This window comes from Vicia villosa, linkage group LG3, assembly GCF_029867415.1.
Source record: "Vicia villosa cultivar HV-30 ecotype Madison, WI linkage group LG3, Vvil1.0, whole genome shotgun sequence".
Taxonomy (NCBI): Eukaryota; Viridiplantae; Streptophyta; class Magnoliopsida; order Fabales; family Fabaceae; genus Vicia; species Vicia villosa.
In genome coordinates, this window is record NC_081182.1 from 191,191,422 (window position 1) to 191,209,505 (window position 18,084).

At 30.0% G+C, this 18,084-nt stretch overlaps 4 pseudogenes; all 4 read right to left on the reverse strand.

Annotated features, from left to right (window-relative positions):
- Nucleotides 1-2,089: 2,089 nt before the first annotated feature.
- On the reverse strand, nucleotides 2,090-3,966 carry LOC131659599 (probable pectinesterase 53; annotated as a pseudogene).
- A 693-nt stretch (nucleotides 3,967-4,659) lies between these two features.
- LOC131659600 (pectinesterase QRT1-like) lies at nucleotides 4,660-6,267 on the reverse strand (annotated as a pseudogene).
- Nucleotides 6,268-6,960: 693 nt separating this feature from the next.
- Nucleotides 6,961-8,914, reverse strand: LOC131659601 (pectinesterase QRT1-like; annotated as a pseudogene).
- A 347-nt stretch (nucleotides 8,915-9,261) lies between these two features.
- LOC131659602 (pectinesterase QRT1-like) lies at nucleotides 9,262-10,878 on the reverse strand (annotated as a pseudogene).
- Nucleotides 10,879-18,084: the final 7,206 nt, after the last annotated feature.

The window sequence follows — 18,084 nt, forward strand, 5'->3', positions numbered from 1 at the left end:
TGATACAATTTTATCATAAAAAACACTAATATTTTTTGATCTAATTTAAAAACATATATCAAAATTATATTTATTATACTATTCATTTGTCTCAAAATAAAAGTTATATTAGGTAAACTATTATTTAGGTAAACTATATTTGATTCATAAGTTATTTTTAAATTAATAACAATTATAAATATATTTAATATTTTTGATTTTATGTATTTATTACTACCACAATTCATTAATGACTCTTATAATATTTGATGATAAGAAATAAAATAAAATAGATTAAATAAATTGATTAGTCTTTATTGGCTACACTAAGAGAATAGGAATAGGCAATCGAGAGATGGAAAGCACGTTCATTTCACAACAACACATCATAGGTATAGACAATATAGCGATATACACTAATAAAATAGGAATAGACAACTGAGAGATTGAAAGCACGTTCATCCCACAACACACGATATTATCTACATAGTGAATGCATTTGCAGGATTAATCGGTTCGTATCAAGATCCCATTGACTGACGTAGTGTTTGAAAATGGAATTTCCTTCTAATCAACAACTAAATGCCAAAAAAACAAATCAAAAAATTATAAATTCATAAACCTCAAAATAAACAAATCAAAAAATTATAATTTCATAAACCTCAAAATAAACAAATCAAAAAAATTGTAATTTCATAAACCTCAAAATGTTCTCAATTTAGTTTTAAGATAATAATCAAAATCAAATATTCCAAAAAAAAACAATCCTAATAGATAGTTGCTACGAAACATAAAATTCACACGGACATTTTCACACGAACACACGAACAGATTAGCAGATTGTGGACAAACCGCAATTTCTGATAATTTTCCTAGGTTTGTCACTTCATCTGAAAATACAACAAATCCAATTAAAATTATAAGATAGAAAATAGAATCCAAAATAAAAACTCGGTTGGTATTCTGGACTACATTTTAGGCTTAGAGATGTACAATTAAAATAATAAGAAATAAAAATAGAAATAAAAAGTTATAATCCAATTATCCAATTCACCCCAATAAATGGAGAAATCGCATGGAGAAATCCAGAGGTACCGTGAATCAAATCGCTAACTTTGGGAGTTTCCTATCCTTCACCTTCCTTTCTTAGCCCCTTCCTTGCTTAGCTATGGGTTATGGCTTCATAGAGCTTCAAACCCTAAAACGAAATAACAAAATCGATTGATTTAAAAAGAAAAAAAATTGTAAAACTCTTCAAGAACAACAAATAGATTAAAATTGAAAAAATAAACAAAGGGATTCATTAGTGATGTAGAGTCACGCAAAGAGATGGAATAGGGAACAAATTCGGTCTTGTAAGAGTTTATATTACAAAAAAACTTGCAACAACAAACATATGGAATGACAAAAAAAATAGTACATCTTGAAAAACAAATATGAAGAAGAAGTGATATTGATGCTTAAAAGGCTGCAAGAATAAAACAGAATTCACTTGATTTGGCATATCAAAATCGAAACCAAAAATCGAAATCAAAATCAAAATACATCTTGTAAAACAAATATGCAGAAAAAAAGAGAAACTGAAAAAGATGAAGTGAAGAGTAGAATTCCATTGATTTAGTAGATATATATAACCTAAGAAACCGTATAGAAATTTGAAAGGTCAAGAGTTATTGCATTTTTCGGTAGTGGAGGATTTTATGTTTTCAACAAAGAACGTATAGCCTATCAATCAAAATCATGGAAAAAATATATGTATTCAAATTAACATTTAATAGCAACATTAACATTTAATAGTTATTAGGGTTTTGTAATATATATTTTGGAAAATAAAAATAAATATAAAATACCAACAAAAAATAAGAGGGTGACACATCACCAATAATAAATGTCAAATCAATAACATTGAGTTATTTTGCTAAGAGTTTTTTCTACCCATGGAATAAGAAAAGTTTTAGTAGTTTTTTCAGAGGTCTTTTAGTGTAATTTCCAGGTACTTTTGCTTTTATAAATTAATAATAGATAGATACTTTCATATCTTACGGAACAAGAGTTTGGAATCTAAAAGAAAATTAAAGAGATAAATACATTAAAGTAACGAGAAATAGTGTTAACCAGGACTTATGAGCCAATTCTTTCCTGCAATGAAATGAACTCCATTAAATGGTTGAACCTCTTCATCACTTAATTTCCGTACCCATGGAGCTCTTTCAAGGAAATTCGATCCAGGTCCAGCGCACTCATACTCTCCATAATATACTGTGCTACTGCAATTTTTTATACACAAATACATACGATTATAGTTAGTCCTTAATTGCATGCATAATAATAATTTGTATGAAGGCTGGAAATTGATTAAAGTCTATCAATTGTAATACTCACGAGTAGTTTGCTCTGCAATCAATAGTATCTTCCCATCCTTTAGGGAGCACAAGATTATCCATGAAGGTGTTAGAAAAAATAACCCTCGAGTATTCTCCCCATGGTCTCCCTAGATAAGCTCGGCCACTGCCTTTTACGATGCTATTTTTAAATGAAAATCACTTATCTAACGACGAAATTGAACGTTTCTGAGCTGTGATTGCGGTCACTTTGTTGGCTATGGAATTTAGAATGCAGCTCTGCATGTCAATTGAATTAAAATCTATCAACCCAAATGAATCGGGCGGGAATTTTTATGTTAATGTTATCTATTATTTTAAGGAACAACTCTTTTCTCTATACATATTTTTCTAAGTGCACTTTCGAAATACACGAGATTTATTCAAAATTTAATAGATAAATGACAAAATTTAAGATTAGTATTTATATCTTCAACAAATTTGTAGAATGTTAAACGCATTCCCTCTTTTAGGCCATCATCATATTTTTGTTTAAGACCATCATCAAGTCCATATTTCAATATAATAGTACTATAATGAACATTTCAATAACACTTCAGGAAAAATTAAACAAGAATAATACCTCGTAGAGAGACCTTCCAGAGCCAAAGATAAAATCAACGGAGCCCTGAATATAGCAATTATTGAAGTAGTGGATACCTTTGTAATCATATAGAGTATCTTGAAGTCCACTAAATGTGCAATTGTAAAATGCGGCTTTGTTTCCAGAAATGCGAAGTGCAACTGCCGGTTCTATCTCTGACTTAAAATATGATGCCGTATTCTATTTTGAAAAGCAATTGAATTCCATGAGTAACTATTTTTATCATTTTTTATTGAACTTTGAAATTGTAATTTTGTTACACCATCTTCTTTTTTTACAAAGTACTCCTTAACAGTAACTAAAACAAATCAACATGAAATATAATAGTATAGTAAATTTAAAAAACTAACATGAAATATGATAGTATAATATAATTTAAAAAACTATATGCATTGTTTGGATTAATGAGTTTAACTTAGAACCTCAAATTTAAGGTTGATGGCTATAAAATAATCCGCACTCACTGCAACAGTTGCACTATTATAAGTTTCCAAACTTTTGTCCATCATTTCCTATGGTACTTGAAGAATCATTCCATATAATTGTTAGAGGAATTATATCTCCTAATGAAAGGATATGCTTTGGAGATCACAATTTTCTCCCTGAAACATCACAAGTCATATAATTCATGGTAGCAATCAAACATCACAATATTTTAAACTATTTAACTAAATACTAAAATATTTAAAAGATAAAATGAAGAAAAAAGTAATAAATTGAGTTATAGTGAGATTAGATTACCAGTAAACACCGGTTGCAATTGATAAAATAAATCTTCTAGTATTTTGTGGTGGAATGCTATTGAGAGCTTCTGTAATAGTCAATAGTCGTAAAAGCAGCACCACCGTGTAGATCAACTCTTATTCTCATCTTGTTACTCTCAGCTTGTCTGTGTTTTAAATCAATACCTTGTTGATAGGTAGCACTCACATTCATGAAGAAACATATCAATATGCATGTAATTAGAACAAAGAGAGCTTGAAGCTTGGTTTCTGTAACCATGGTGAAAAAGTTGTTGAAATATGATAAAGAGAGTAATGCTACGTTACATGTTATATGTTTACCAACATGATTAACTTAAAAGTGGAAACAAAATTTGAAAAAGTCGCTAGTACCTCTCTTTGTTTTGTTTTATAAATTGATTTTCTCTTTTTGTTTAGTTTTCTATTATAACTAACATCCAATATTATATAGAAAGATGCCTATTGCTAATTAAGTTTTCACAATTTCTCCGTTTTTGGGATCAATAACGATAGAAAAAGGTAGTGTATTAAGGCGAAGTTTCAAAATGCATGCACAATTTGAAATTGTGTAATGGAAGGTGTTGTTTACCATGAGACTCCCACATTGATTTGAAGTGTATTTGTTGTAGTGTTTATATACCAATCACACGCTTGTGTTAATTACTTGAAAATAAATTAAATAAAGGAAATTTCTTTATTCACCCATATATGGTGGAAAACACTCCTAATATTCCCAAAACACCATGAACCAGTTTTAGATATGCATATCCGAAATATGCTCTGAGTGATTCATTTTTTTCAAAACAATGATATCATTATTTTAAAACCTCCTATTATTCGACAAAATGTAATGGAAAATAAAAAATACGTAAACTAGAATAAAATACCGATATCGTGATATGGAAATACTTGTTCGGATGAGTGCATAATGTCAAAATATGGAAATCCAATATCACGAGTAGTTTGCTCTGCTATCCATAGTATCTTCCCATCCTTTAGGGAGAACAAGATTATCCATGAAGGTGTTAGAAAAGATAACCCTCGAGTATTCTCCCCATGGTCTCCCTAGATAAGCTTGGACACTTCCTTTTACGATGCTATTTTTAAATGAAAATCCGCTATCTAACGACGAAATTGAACGTTTCTGAGCTGTGACTGCGGTCACTTTGTTGGCTATGGAATTTAGAATGCAGCTCTGCATGCCAATTGAATTAAAATCTGTCAACCCAAATGAATCGGGCTGGAATTTTTATGTTAATGTTATCTATTATTTTAAGGAACAACTCTTTTCTCTATAAATATTTTTCTAAGTGCACTTTCGAAATACACGAGATTTATTCAAAATTTAATAGATAAATGACAAAATTTAAGATTAGTATTTATATCTTCAACAGATTTGTAGAATGTTAAACGCATTCCTTCTTTTAGGCCATCATCATATTTTTGTTTAAGACCATCATCAAGTCCATATTTCAATATAATAGTACTATAATGAACATTTCAATAACACTTCAGGAAAAATTAAACAAGAATAATACCTCGTAGAGAGACCTTCCAGAGCCAAAGATAAAATCAACGGAGCCCTGAATATAGCAATTATTGAAGTAGTGGATACCTTTGTGATCATATAGAGTATCTTGAAGTCCACTAAATGTGCAATTGTAAAATGCGGCTTTGTTTCCAGAAATGCGAAGTGCAACTGCCGGTTCTATCTCTGACTTAAAATATGATGCCGTATTCTATTTTGAAAAGCAATTGAATTCCATGAGTAACTATTTTTATCATTTTTTATTGAACTTTGAAATTGTAATTTTGTTACACCATCTTCTTTTTTTACAAAGTACTCCTTAACAGTAACTAAAACAAATCAACATGAAATATAATAGTATAGTAAATTTAAAAAACTAACATGAAATATGATAGTATAATATAATTTAAAAAACTATATGCATTGTTTGGATTAATGAGTTTAACTTAGAACCTCAAATTTAAGGTTGATGGCTATAAAATAATCCGCACTCACTGCAACAGTTGCACTATTATAAGTTTCCAAACTTTTGTCCATCATTTCCTATGGTACTTGAAGAATCATTCCATATAATTGTGGGAGGAATTATATCTCCTAATGAAAGGATATGCTTTGGAGATCACAATTTTCTCCCTGAAACATCACAAGTCATATAATTCATGATAGCAATCAAACATCACAATATTTTAAACTATTTAACTAAATACTAAAATATTTAAAAGATAAAATGAAAAAAAAGTAATAAATTGAGTTATAGTGAGATTAGATTACCAATAAACACCGGTTGCAATGGATAAAATAACTCTTATAGTATTTTGTGGTGGAATGCTATTGAGAGCTTATGTAATAGTCAATAGTCGTAAAAGCAGCACCACCGTGTAGATCAACTCTCATTCTCATCTTGTTACTCTCAACTTGTCTGTGTTTTAAATCAATACCTTGTTGATAGGTAGCACTCACATTCATGAAGAAACATATCAATATGCATGTAACTAGAACAAAGAGAGCTTGAAGCTTGGTTTCTGTAACCATGGTGAAAAAGTTGTTGAAATATGATAAAGAGAGTAATGCTACGTTACATGTTAAATGTTTACCAACATGATTAACTTAAAAGTGGAAACAAAATTTCAAAAAGTCCCTAGTACCTCTCTTTGTTTTGTTTTATAAATTGATTTTCTATTTTTGTTTAGTTTTCTATTATAACTAACATCCAATATTATATAGAAAGATGCCTATTGCTAATTAAGTTTTCACAATTTCTCCGTTTTTCGGATCAGTAACGATAGAAAAAGGTAGTGTATTAAGGCGAAGTTTCAAAATGCATGCACAATTTGAAATTGTGTAATGGAAGGTGTTGTTTACCATGAGACTCCCACATTGATTTGAAGTGTATTTGTTGTAGTGTTTATATACCAATCACACGCTTGGGTTAATTACTTGAAAATAAATTAAATAAAGGAAATTTCTTTATGCACCCATATATGGTGGAAAACACTCCTAATATTCCCAAAACACCATGAACCAGTTTTAGATATGCATGTCCGAAATATGCTCTGAGTGATTCATTTTTTTCAAAACAATGATATCATTATTTTAAAACCTCCTATTATTCGACAAAATGTAATGGAAAATAAAAAATACGTAAACTAGAATAAAATACCGATATCGTGATATGGAAATACTTGTTCGGATGAGTGCATAATGTCAAAATATGGAAGTCCAATATCACGAGTAGTTTGCTCTGCCATCCATAGTATCTTCCCATCCTTTAGGGAGAACAAGATTATCCATGAAGGTGTTAGAAAAGATAACCCTCGAGTATTCTCCCCATGGTCTCCCTAGATAAGCTTGGACACTTCCTTTTACGATGCTATTTTTAAATGAAAATCCGCTATCTAACGACGAAATTGAACGTTTCTGAGCTGTGACTGCGGTCACTTTGTTGGCTATGGAATTTAGAATGCAGCTCTGCATGCCAATTGAATTAAAATCTATCAACCCAAATGAATCGGGCGGGAATTTTTATGTTAATGTTATCTATTATTTTAAGGAACAACTCTTTTCTCTATAAATATTTTTCTAAGTGCACTTTCGAAATACACGAGATTTATTCAAAATTTAATAGATAAATGACAAAATTTAAGATTAGTATTTATATCTTCAACAGATTTGTAGAATGTTAAACGCATTCCTTCTTTTAGGCCATCATCATATTTTTGTTTAAGACCATCATCAAGTCCATATTTCAATATAATAGTACTATAATGAACATTTCAATAACACTTCAGGAAAAATTAAACAAGAATAATACCTCGTAGAGAGACCTTCCAGAGCCAAAGATAAAATCAACGGAGCCCTGAATATAGCAATTATTGAAGTAGTGGATACCTTTGTGATCATATAGAGTATCTTGAAGTCCATTAAATGTGCAATTGTAAAATGCGGCTTTGTTTCCAGAAATGCGAAGTGCAACTGCCGGTTCTATCTCTGACTTAAAATATGATGCCGTATTCTATTTTGAAAAGCAATTGAATTCCATGAGTAACTATTTTTATCATTTTTTATTGAACTTTGAAATTGTAATTTTGTTACACCATCTTCTTTTTTTACAAAGTACTCCTTAACAGTAACTAAAACAAATCAACATGAAATATAATAGTATAGTAAATTTAAAAAACTAACATGAAATATGATAGTATAATATAATTTAAAAAACTATATGCATTGTTTGGATTAATGAGTTTAACTTAGAACCTCAAATTTAAGGTTGATGGCTATAAAATAATCCGCACTCACTGCAACAGTTGCACTATTATAAGTTTCCAAACTTTTGTCCATCATTTCCTATGGTACTTGAAGAATCATTCCATATAATTGTTGGAGGAATTATATCTCCTAATGAAAGGATATGCTTTGGAGATCACAATTTTCTCCCTGAAACATCACAAGTCATATAATTCATGATAGCAATCAAACATCACAATATTTTAAACTATTTAACTAAATACTAAAATATTTAAAAGATAAAATGAAAAAAAAGTAATAAATTGAGTTATAGTGAGATTAGATTACCAATAAACACCGGTTGCAATGGATAAAATAACTCTTCTAGTATTTTGTGGTGGAATGCTATTGAGAGCTTCTGTAATAGTCAATAGTCGTAAAAGCAGCACCACCGTGTAGATCAACTCTTATTCTCATCTTGTTACTCTCAGCTTGTCTGTGTTTTAAATCAATACCTTGTTGATAGGTAGCACTCACATTCATGAAGAAACATATCAATATGCATGTAACTAGAACAAAGAGAGCTTGAAGCTTGGTTTCTGTAACCATGGTGAAAAAGTTGTTGAAATATGATAAAGAGAGTAATGCTACGTTACATGTTAAATGTTTACCAACATGATTAACTTAAAAGTGGAAACAAAATTTGAAAAAGTCCCTAGTACCTCTCTTTGTTTTGTTTTATAAATTGATTTTCTCTTTTTGTTTAGTTTTCTATTATAACTAACATCCAATATTATATAGAAAGATGCCTATTGCTAATTAAGTTTTCACAATTTCTCCGTTTTTGGGATCAATAACGATAGAAAAAGGTAGTGTATTAAGGCGAAGTTTCAAAATGCATGCACAATTTGAAATTGTGTAATGGAAGGTGTTGTTTACCATGAGACTCCCACATTGATTTGAAGTGTATTTGTTGTAGTGTTTATATACCAATCACACGCTTGGGTTAATTACTTGAAAATAAATTAAATAAAGGAAATTTCTTTATGCACCCATATATGGTGGAAAACACTCCTAATATTCCCAAAACACCATGAACCAGTTTTAGATATGCATGTCCGAAATATGCTCTGAGTGATTCATTTTTTTCAAAACAATGATATCATTATTTTAAAACCTCCTATTATTCGACAAAATGTAATGGAAAATAAAAAATACGTAAACTAGAATAAAATACCGATATCGTGATATGGAAATACTTGTTCGGATGAGTGCATAATGTCAAAATATGGAAGTCCAATATCACGAGTAGTTTGCTCTGCCATCCATAGTATCTTCCCATCCTTTAGGGAGAACAAGATTATCCATGAAGGTGTTAGAAAAGATAACCCTCGAGTATTCTCCCCATGGTCTCCCTAGATAAGCTTGGACACTTCCTTTTACGATGCTATTTTTAAATGAAAATCCGCTATCTAACGACGAAATTGAACGTTTCTGAGCTGTGACTGCGGTCACTTTGTTGGCTATGGAATTTAGAATGCAGCTCTGCATGCCAATTGAATTAAAATCTATCAACCCAAATGAATCGGGCGGGAATTTTTATGTTAATGTTATCTATTATTTTAAGGAACAACTCTTTTCTCTATAAATATTTTTCTAAGTGCACTTTCGAAATACACGAGATTTATTCAAAATTTAATAGATAAATGACAAAATTTAAGATTAGTATTTATATCTTCAACAGATTTGTAGAATGTTAAACGCATTCCTTCTTTTAGGCCATCATCATATTTTTGTTTAAGACCATCATCAAGTCCATATTTCAATATAATAGTACTATAATGAACATTTCAATAACACTTCAGGAAAAATTAAACAAGAATAATACCTCGTAGAGAGACCTTCCAGAGCCAAAGATAAAATCAACGGAGCCCTGAATATAGCAATTATTGAAGTAGTGGATACCTTTGTGATCATATAGAGTATCTTGAAGTCCACTAAATGTGCAATTGTAAAATGCGGCTTTGTTTCCAGAAATGCGAAGTGCAACTGCCGGTTCTATCTCTGACTTAAAATATGATGCCGTATTCTATTTTGAAAAGCAATTGAATTCCATGAGTAACTATTTTTATCATTTTTTATTGAACTTTGAAATTGTAATTTTGTTACACCATCTTCTTTTTTTACAAAGTACTCCTTAACAGTAACTAAAACAAATCAACATGAAATATAATAGTATAGTAAATTTAAAAAACTAACATGAAATATGATAGTATAATATAATTTAAAAAACTATATGCATTGTTTGGATTAATGAGTTTAACTTAGAACCTCAAATTTAAGGTTGATGGCTATAAAATAATCCGCACTCACTGCAACAGTTGCACTATTATAAGTTTCCAAACTTTTGTCCATCATTTCCTATGGTACTTGAAGAATCATTCCATATAATTGTTGGAGGAATTATATCTCCTAAAAATGTTATGAAAGGATATGCTTTGGAGATCACAATTTTCTCCCTGAAACATCACAAGTCATATAATTCATGATAGCAATCAAACATCACAATATTTTAAACTATTTAACTAAATACTAAAATATTTAAAAGATAAAATGAAGAAAAAAGTAATAAATTGAGTTATAGTGAGATTAGATTACCAATAAACACCGGTTGCAATTGATAAAATAAATCTTCTAGTATTTTGTGGTGGAATGCTATTGAGAGCTTCTGTAATAGTCAATAGTCGTAAAAGCAGCACCACCGTGTAGATCAACTCTTATTCTCATCTTGTTACTCTCAGCTTGTCTGTGTTTTAAATCAATACCTTGTTGATAGGTAGCACTCACATTCATGAAGAAACATATCAATATGCATGTAACTAGAACAAAGAGAGCTTGAAGCTTGGTTTCTGTAACCATGGTGAAAAAGTTGTTGAAATATGATAAAGAGAGTAATGCTACGTTACATGTTAAATGTTTACCAACATGATTAACTTAAAAGTGGAAACAAAATTTGAAAAAGTCGCTAGTACCTCTCTTTGTTTTGTTTTATAAATTGATTTTCTCTTTTTGTTTAGTTTTCTATTATAACTAACATCCAATATTATATAGAAAGATGCCTATTGCTAATTAAGTTTTCACAATTTCTCCGTTTTTGGGATCAATAACGATAGAAAAAGGTAGTGTATTAAGGCGAAGTTTCAAAATGCATGCACAATTTGAAATTGTGTAATGGAAGGTGTTGTTTACCATGAGACTCCCACATTGATTTGAAGTGTATTTGTTGTAGTGTTTATATACCAATCACACGCTTGGGTTAATTACTTGAAAATAAATTAAATAAAGGAAATTTCTTTATGCACCCATATATGGTGGAAAACACTCCTAATATTCCCAAAACACCATGAACCAGTTTTAGATATGCATATCCGAAATATGCTCTGAGTGATTCATTTTTTTCAAAACAATGATATCATTATTTTAAAACCTCCTATTATTCGACAAAATGTAATGGAAAATAAAAAATACGTAAACTAGAATAAAATACCGATATCGTGATATGGAAATACTTGTTCGGATGAGTGCATAATGTCAAAATATGGAAGTCCAATATCACGAGTAGTTTGCTCTGCCATCCATAGTATCTTCCCATCCTTTAGGGAGAACAAGATTATCCATGAAGGTGTTAGAAAAGATAACCCTCGAGTATTCTCCCCATGGTCTCCCTAGATAAGCTTGGACACTTCCTTTTACGATGCTATTTTTAAATGAAAATCCGCTATCTAACGACGAAATTGAACGTTTCTGAGCTGTGATTGCGGTCACTTTGTTGGCTATGGAATTTAGAATGCAGCTCTGCATGCCAATTGAATTAAAATCTATCAACCCAAATGAATCGGGCGGGAATTTTTATGTTAATGTTATCTATTATTTTAAGGAACAACTCTTTTCTCTATAAATATTTTTCTAAGTGCACTTTCGAAATACACGAGATTTATTCAAAATTTAATAAATAAATGACAAAATTTAAGATTAGTATTTATATCTTAAACAAATTTGTAGAATGTTAAATGTATTCCTTCTTTTAGGCCATCATCATATTTTTGTTTAAGACCATCATCAAATCCATATTTCAATATAATAGTACTATAATGAACATTTCAATAACACTTCAGGAAAAATTAAACAAGAATAATACCTCGTAGAGAGACCTTCCAGAGCCAAAGATAAAATCAACGGAGCCCTGAATATAGCAAATATTGAATTAGTGGATACCTTTGTGATCATATAGAGTATCTTGAAGTCCACAAAATGTGCAATTGTAAAATGCGGCTTTGTTTCCAGAAATGCGAAGTGCAACTACCGGTTCTATCTCTGACTTAAAATATGATACCGTATTCTATTTTGAAAAGCAATTTAATTACATGAGTAACTATTTTTATCATTTTTTATTGAACTTTGAAATTTTAATTTTGTTACACCATCTTCTTTTTTTACAAAGTACTCCTTAACAGTAACTAAAACAAATCAACATGAAATATAATAGTATAGTAAATTTAAAAAACTAACATGAAATATGATAGTATAATATAATTTAAAAAACTATATGCATTGTTTGGATTAATGAGTTTAACTTAGAACCTCAAATTTAAGGTTGATGGCTATAAAATAATCCGCACTCACTGCAACAGTTGCACTATTATAAGTTTCCAAACTTTTGTCCATCATTTCCTATGGTACTTGAAGAATCATTCCATATAATTGTTGGAGGAATTATATCTCCTAAAAATGTTATGAAAGGATATGCTTTGGAGATCACAATTTTCTCCCTGAAACATCACAAGTCATATAATTCATGATAGCAATCAAACATCACAATATTTTAAACTATTTAACTAAATACTAAAATATTTAAAAGATAAAATGAAAAAAAAGTAATAAATTGAGTTATAGTGAGATTAGATTACCAATAAACACCGGTTGCAATGGATAAAATAACTCTTCTAGTATTTTGTGGTGGAATGCTATTGAGAGCTTCTGTAATAGTCAATAGTCGTAAAAGCAGCACCACCGTGTAGATCAACTCTTATTCTCATCTTGTTACTCTCAGCTTGTCTGTGTTTTAAATCAATACCTTGTTGATAGGTAGCACTCACATTCATGAAGAAACATATCAATATGCATGTAACTAGAACAAAGAGAGCTTGAAGCTTGGTTTCTGTAACCATGGTGAAAAAGTTGTTGAAATATGATAAAGTGAGTAATGCTACGTTACATGTTAAATGTTTACCAACATGATTAACTTAAAAGTGGAAACAAAATTTGAAAAAGTCGCTAGTACCTCTCTTTGTTTTGTTTTATAAATTGATTTTCTCTTTTTGTTTAGTTTTCTATTATAACTAACATCCAATATTATATAGAAAGATGCCTATTGCTAATTAAGTTTTCACAATTTCTCCGTTTTTGGATCAATAACGATAGAAAAAGGTAGTGTATTAAGGCGAAGTTTCAAAATGCATGCACAATTTGAAATTGTGTAATGGAAGGTGTTGTTTACCATGAGACTCCCACATTGATTTGAAGTGTATTTGTTGTAGTGTTTATATACCAATCACACGCTTGGGTTAATTACTTGAAAATAAATTAAATAAAGGAAATTTCTTTATGCACCCATATATGGTGGAAAACACTCCTAATATTCCCAAAACACCATGAACCAGTTTTAGATATGCATATCCGAAATATGCTCTGAGTGATTCATTTTTTTCAAAACAATGATATCATTATTTTAAAACCTCCTATTATTCGACAAAATGTAATGGAAAATAAAAAATACGTAAACTAGAATAAAATACCGATATCGTGATATGGAAATACTTGTTCGGATGAGTGCATAATGTCAAAATATGGAAGTCCAATATCACGAGTAGTTTGCTCTGCCATCCATAGTATCTTCCCATCCTTTAGGGAGAACAAGATTATCCATGAAGGTGTTAGAAAAGATAACCCTCGAGTATTCTCCCCATGGTCTCCCTAGATAAGCTTGGACACTTCCTTTTACGATGCTATTTTTAAATGAAAATCCGCTATCTAACGACGAAATTGAACGTTTCTGAGCTGTGATTGCGGTCACTTTGTTGGCTATGGAATTTAGAATGCAGCTCTGCATGCCAATTGAATTAAAATCTATCAACCCAAATGAATCGGGCGGGAATTTTTATGTTAATGTTATCTATTATTTTAAGGAACAACTCTTTTCTCTATAAATATTTTTCTAAGTGCACTTTCGAAATACACGAGATTTATTCAAAATTTAATAAATAAATGACAAAATTTAAGATTAGTATTTATATCTTAAACAAATTTGTAGAATGTTAAATGTATTCCTTCTTTTAGGCCATCATCATATTTTTGTTTAAGACCATCATCAAATCCATATTTCAATATAATAGTACTATAATGAACATTTCAATAACACTTCAGGAAAAATTAAACAAGAATAATACCTCGTAGAGAGACCTTCCAGAGCCAAAGATAAAATCAACGGAGCCCTGAATATAGCAAATATTGAATTAGTGGATACCTTTGTGATCATATAGAGTATCTTGAAGTCCACAAAATGTGCAATTGTAAAATGCGGCTTTGTTTCCAGAAATGCGAAGTGCAACTACCGGTTCTATCTCTGACTTAAAATATGATACCGTATTCTATTTTGAAAAGCAATTTAATTACATGAGTAACTATTTTTATCATTTTTTATTGAACTTTGAAATTTTAATTTTGTTACACCATCTTCTTTTTTTACAAAGTACTCCTTAACAGTAACTAAAACAAATCAACATGAAATATAATAGTATAGTAAATTTAAAAAACTAACATGAAATATGATAGTATAATATAATTTAAAAAACTATATGCATTGTTTGGATTAATGAGTTTAACTTAGAACCTCAAATTTAAGGTTGATGGCTATAAAATAATCCGCACTCACTGCAACAGTTGCACTATTATAAGTTTCCAAACTTTTGTCCATCATTTCCTATGGTACTTGAAGAATCATTCCATATAATTGTTGGAGGAATTATATCTCCTAAAAATGTTATGAAAGGATATGCTTTGGAGATCACAATTTTCTCCCTGAAACATCACAAGTCATATAATTCATGATAGCAATCAAACATCACAATATTTTAAACTATTTAACTAAATACTAAAATATTTAAAAGATAAAATGAAAAAAAAGTAATAAATTGAGTTATAGTGAGATTAGATTACCAATAAACACCGGTTGCAATGGATAAAATAACTCTTCTAGTATTTTGTGGTGGAATGCTATTGAGAGCTTCTGTAATAGTCAATAGTCGTAAAAGCAGCACCACCGTGTAGATCAACTCTTATTCTCATCTTGTTACTCTCAGCTTGTCTGTGTTTTAAATCAATACCTTGTTGATAGGTAGCACTCACATTCATGAAGAAACATATCAATATGCATGTAACTAGAACAAAGAGAGCTTGAAGCTTGGTTTCTGTAACCATGGTGAAAAAGTTGTTGAAATATGATAAAGTGAGTAATGCTACGTTACATGTTAAATGTTTACCAACATGATTAACTTAAAAGTGGAAACAAAATTTGAAAAAGTAACTAGTACCTCTCTTTGTTTTGTTTTATAAATTGATTTTCTCTTTTTGTTTAGTTTTCTATTATAACTAACATCCAATATTATATAGAAAGATGCCTATTGCTAATTAAGTTTTCACAATTTCTCCGTTTTTGGGATCAATAACGATAGAAAAAGGTAGTGTATTAAGGCGAAGTTTCAAAATGCATGCACAATTTGAAATTGTGTAATGGAAGGTGTTGTTTACCATGAGACTCCCACATTGATTTGAAGTGTATTTGTTGTAGTGTTTATATACCAATCACACGCTTGGGTTAATTACTTGAAAATAAATTAAATAAAGGAAATTTCTTTATGCACCCATATATGGTGGAAAACACTCCTAATATTCCCAAAACACCATGAACCAGTTTTAGATATGCATATCCGAAATATGCTCTGAGTGATTCATTTTTTTCAAAACAATGATATCATTATTTTAAAACCTCCTATTATTCGACAAAATGTAATGGAAAATAAAAAATACGTAAACTAGAATAAAATACCGATATCGTGATATGGAAATACTTGTTCGGATGAGTGCATAATGTCAAAATATGGAAGTCCAATATCACGAGTAGTTTGCTCTGCCATCCATAGTATCTTCCCATCCTTTAGGGAGAACAAGATTATCCATGAAGGTGTTAGAAAAGATAACCCTCGAGTATTCTCCCCATGGTCTCCCTAGATAAGCTTGGACACTTCCTTTTACGATGCTATTTTTAAATGAAAATCCGCTATCTAACGACGAAATTGAACGTTTCTGAGCTGTGATTGCGGTCACTTTGTTGGCTATGGAATTTAGAATGCAGCTCTGCATGCCAATTGAATTAAAATCTATCAACCCAAATGAATCGGGCGGGAATTTTTATGTTAATGTTATCTATTATTTTAAGGAACAACTCTTTTCTCTATAAATATTTTTCTAAGTGCACTTTCGAAATACACGAGATTTATTCAAAATTTAATAAATAAATGACAAAATTTAAGATTAGTATTTATATCTTAAACAAATTTGTAGAATGTTAAATGTATTCCTTCTTTTAGGCCATCATCATATTTTTGTTTAAGACCATCATCAAATCCATATTACAATATAATAGTACTATAATGAACATTTCAATAACACTTCAGGAAAAATTAAACAAGAATAATACCTCGTAGAGAGACCTTCCAGAGCCAAAGATAAAATCAACGGAGCCCTGAATATAGCAAATATTGAATTAGTGGATACCTTTGTGATCATATAGAGTATCTTGAAGTCCACAAAATGTGCAATTGTAAAATGCGGCTTTGTTTCCAGAAATGCGAAGTGCAACTACCGGTTCTATCTCTGACCTAAAATATGATACCGTATTCTATTTTGAAAAGCAATTTAATTACATGAGTAACTATTTTTATCATTTTCTATTGAACTTTGAAATTTTAATTTTGTTACACCATCTTCTCTTTTTACAAAGTACTCCTTAACAGTAACTAAAACAAATCAACATGAAATATAATAGTATAGTAAATTTAAAAAACTAACATGAAATATGATAGTATAATATAATTTAAAAAACTATATGCATTGTTTGGATTAATGAGTTTCACTTAGAACCTCAAATTTAAGGTTGATGGCTATAAAATAATCCGCACTCACTGCAACAGTTGCACTATTATAAGTTTCCAAACTTTTGTCCATCATTTCCTATGGTACTTGAAGAATCATTCCATATAATTGTTGGAGGAATTATATCTCCTAAAAATGTTATGAAAGGATATGCTTTGGAGATCACAATTTTCTCCCTGAAACATCACAAGTCATATAATTCATGATAGCAATCAAACATCACAATATTTTAAACTATTTAACTAAATACTAAAATATTTAAAAGATAAAATGAAAAAAAAGTAATAAATTGAGTTATAGTGAGATTAGATTACCAATAAACACCGGTTGCAATGGATAAAATAACTCTTCTAGTATTTTGTGGTGGAATGCTATTGAGAGCTTCTGTAATAGTCAATAGTCATAAAAGCAGCACCACCGTGTAGATCAACTCTTATTCTCATCTTGTTACTCTCAGCTTGTCTGTGTTTTAAATCAATACCTTGTTGATAGGTAGCACTCACATTCATGAAGAAACATATCAATATGCATGTAACTAGAACAAAGAGAGCTTGAAGCTTGGTTTCTGTAACCATGGTGAAAAAGTTGTTGAAATATGATAAAGTGAGTAATGCTACGTTACATGTTAAATGTTTACCAACATGATTAACTTAAAAGTGGAAACAAAATTTGAAAAAGTAACTAGTACCTCTCTTTGTTTTGTTTTATAAATTGATTTTCTCTTTTTGTTTAGTTTTCTATTATAACTAACATCCAATATTATATAGAAAGATGCCTATTGCTAATAAAGTTTTCACAATTTCTCCATTTTTGTGATCAATAACGATAGAAAAAGGTAGTGTATTAAGGCGAAGT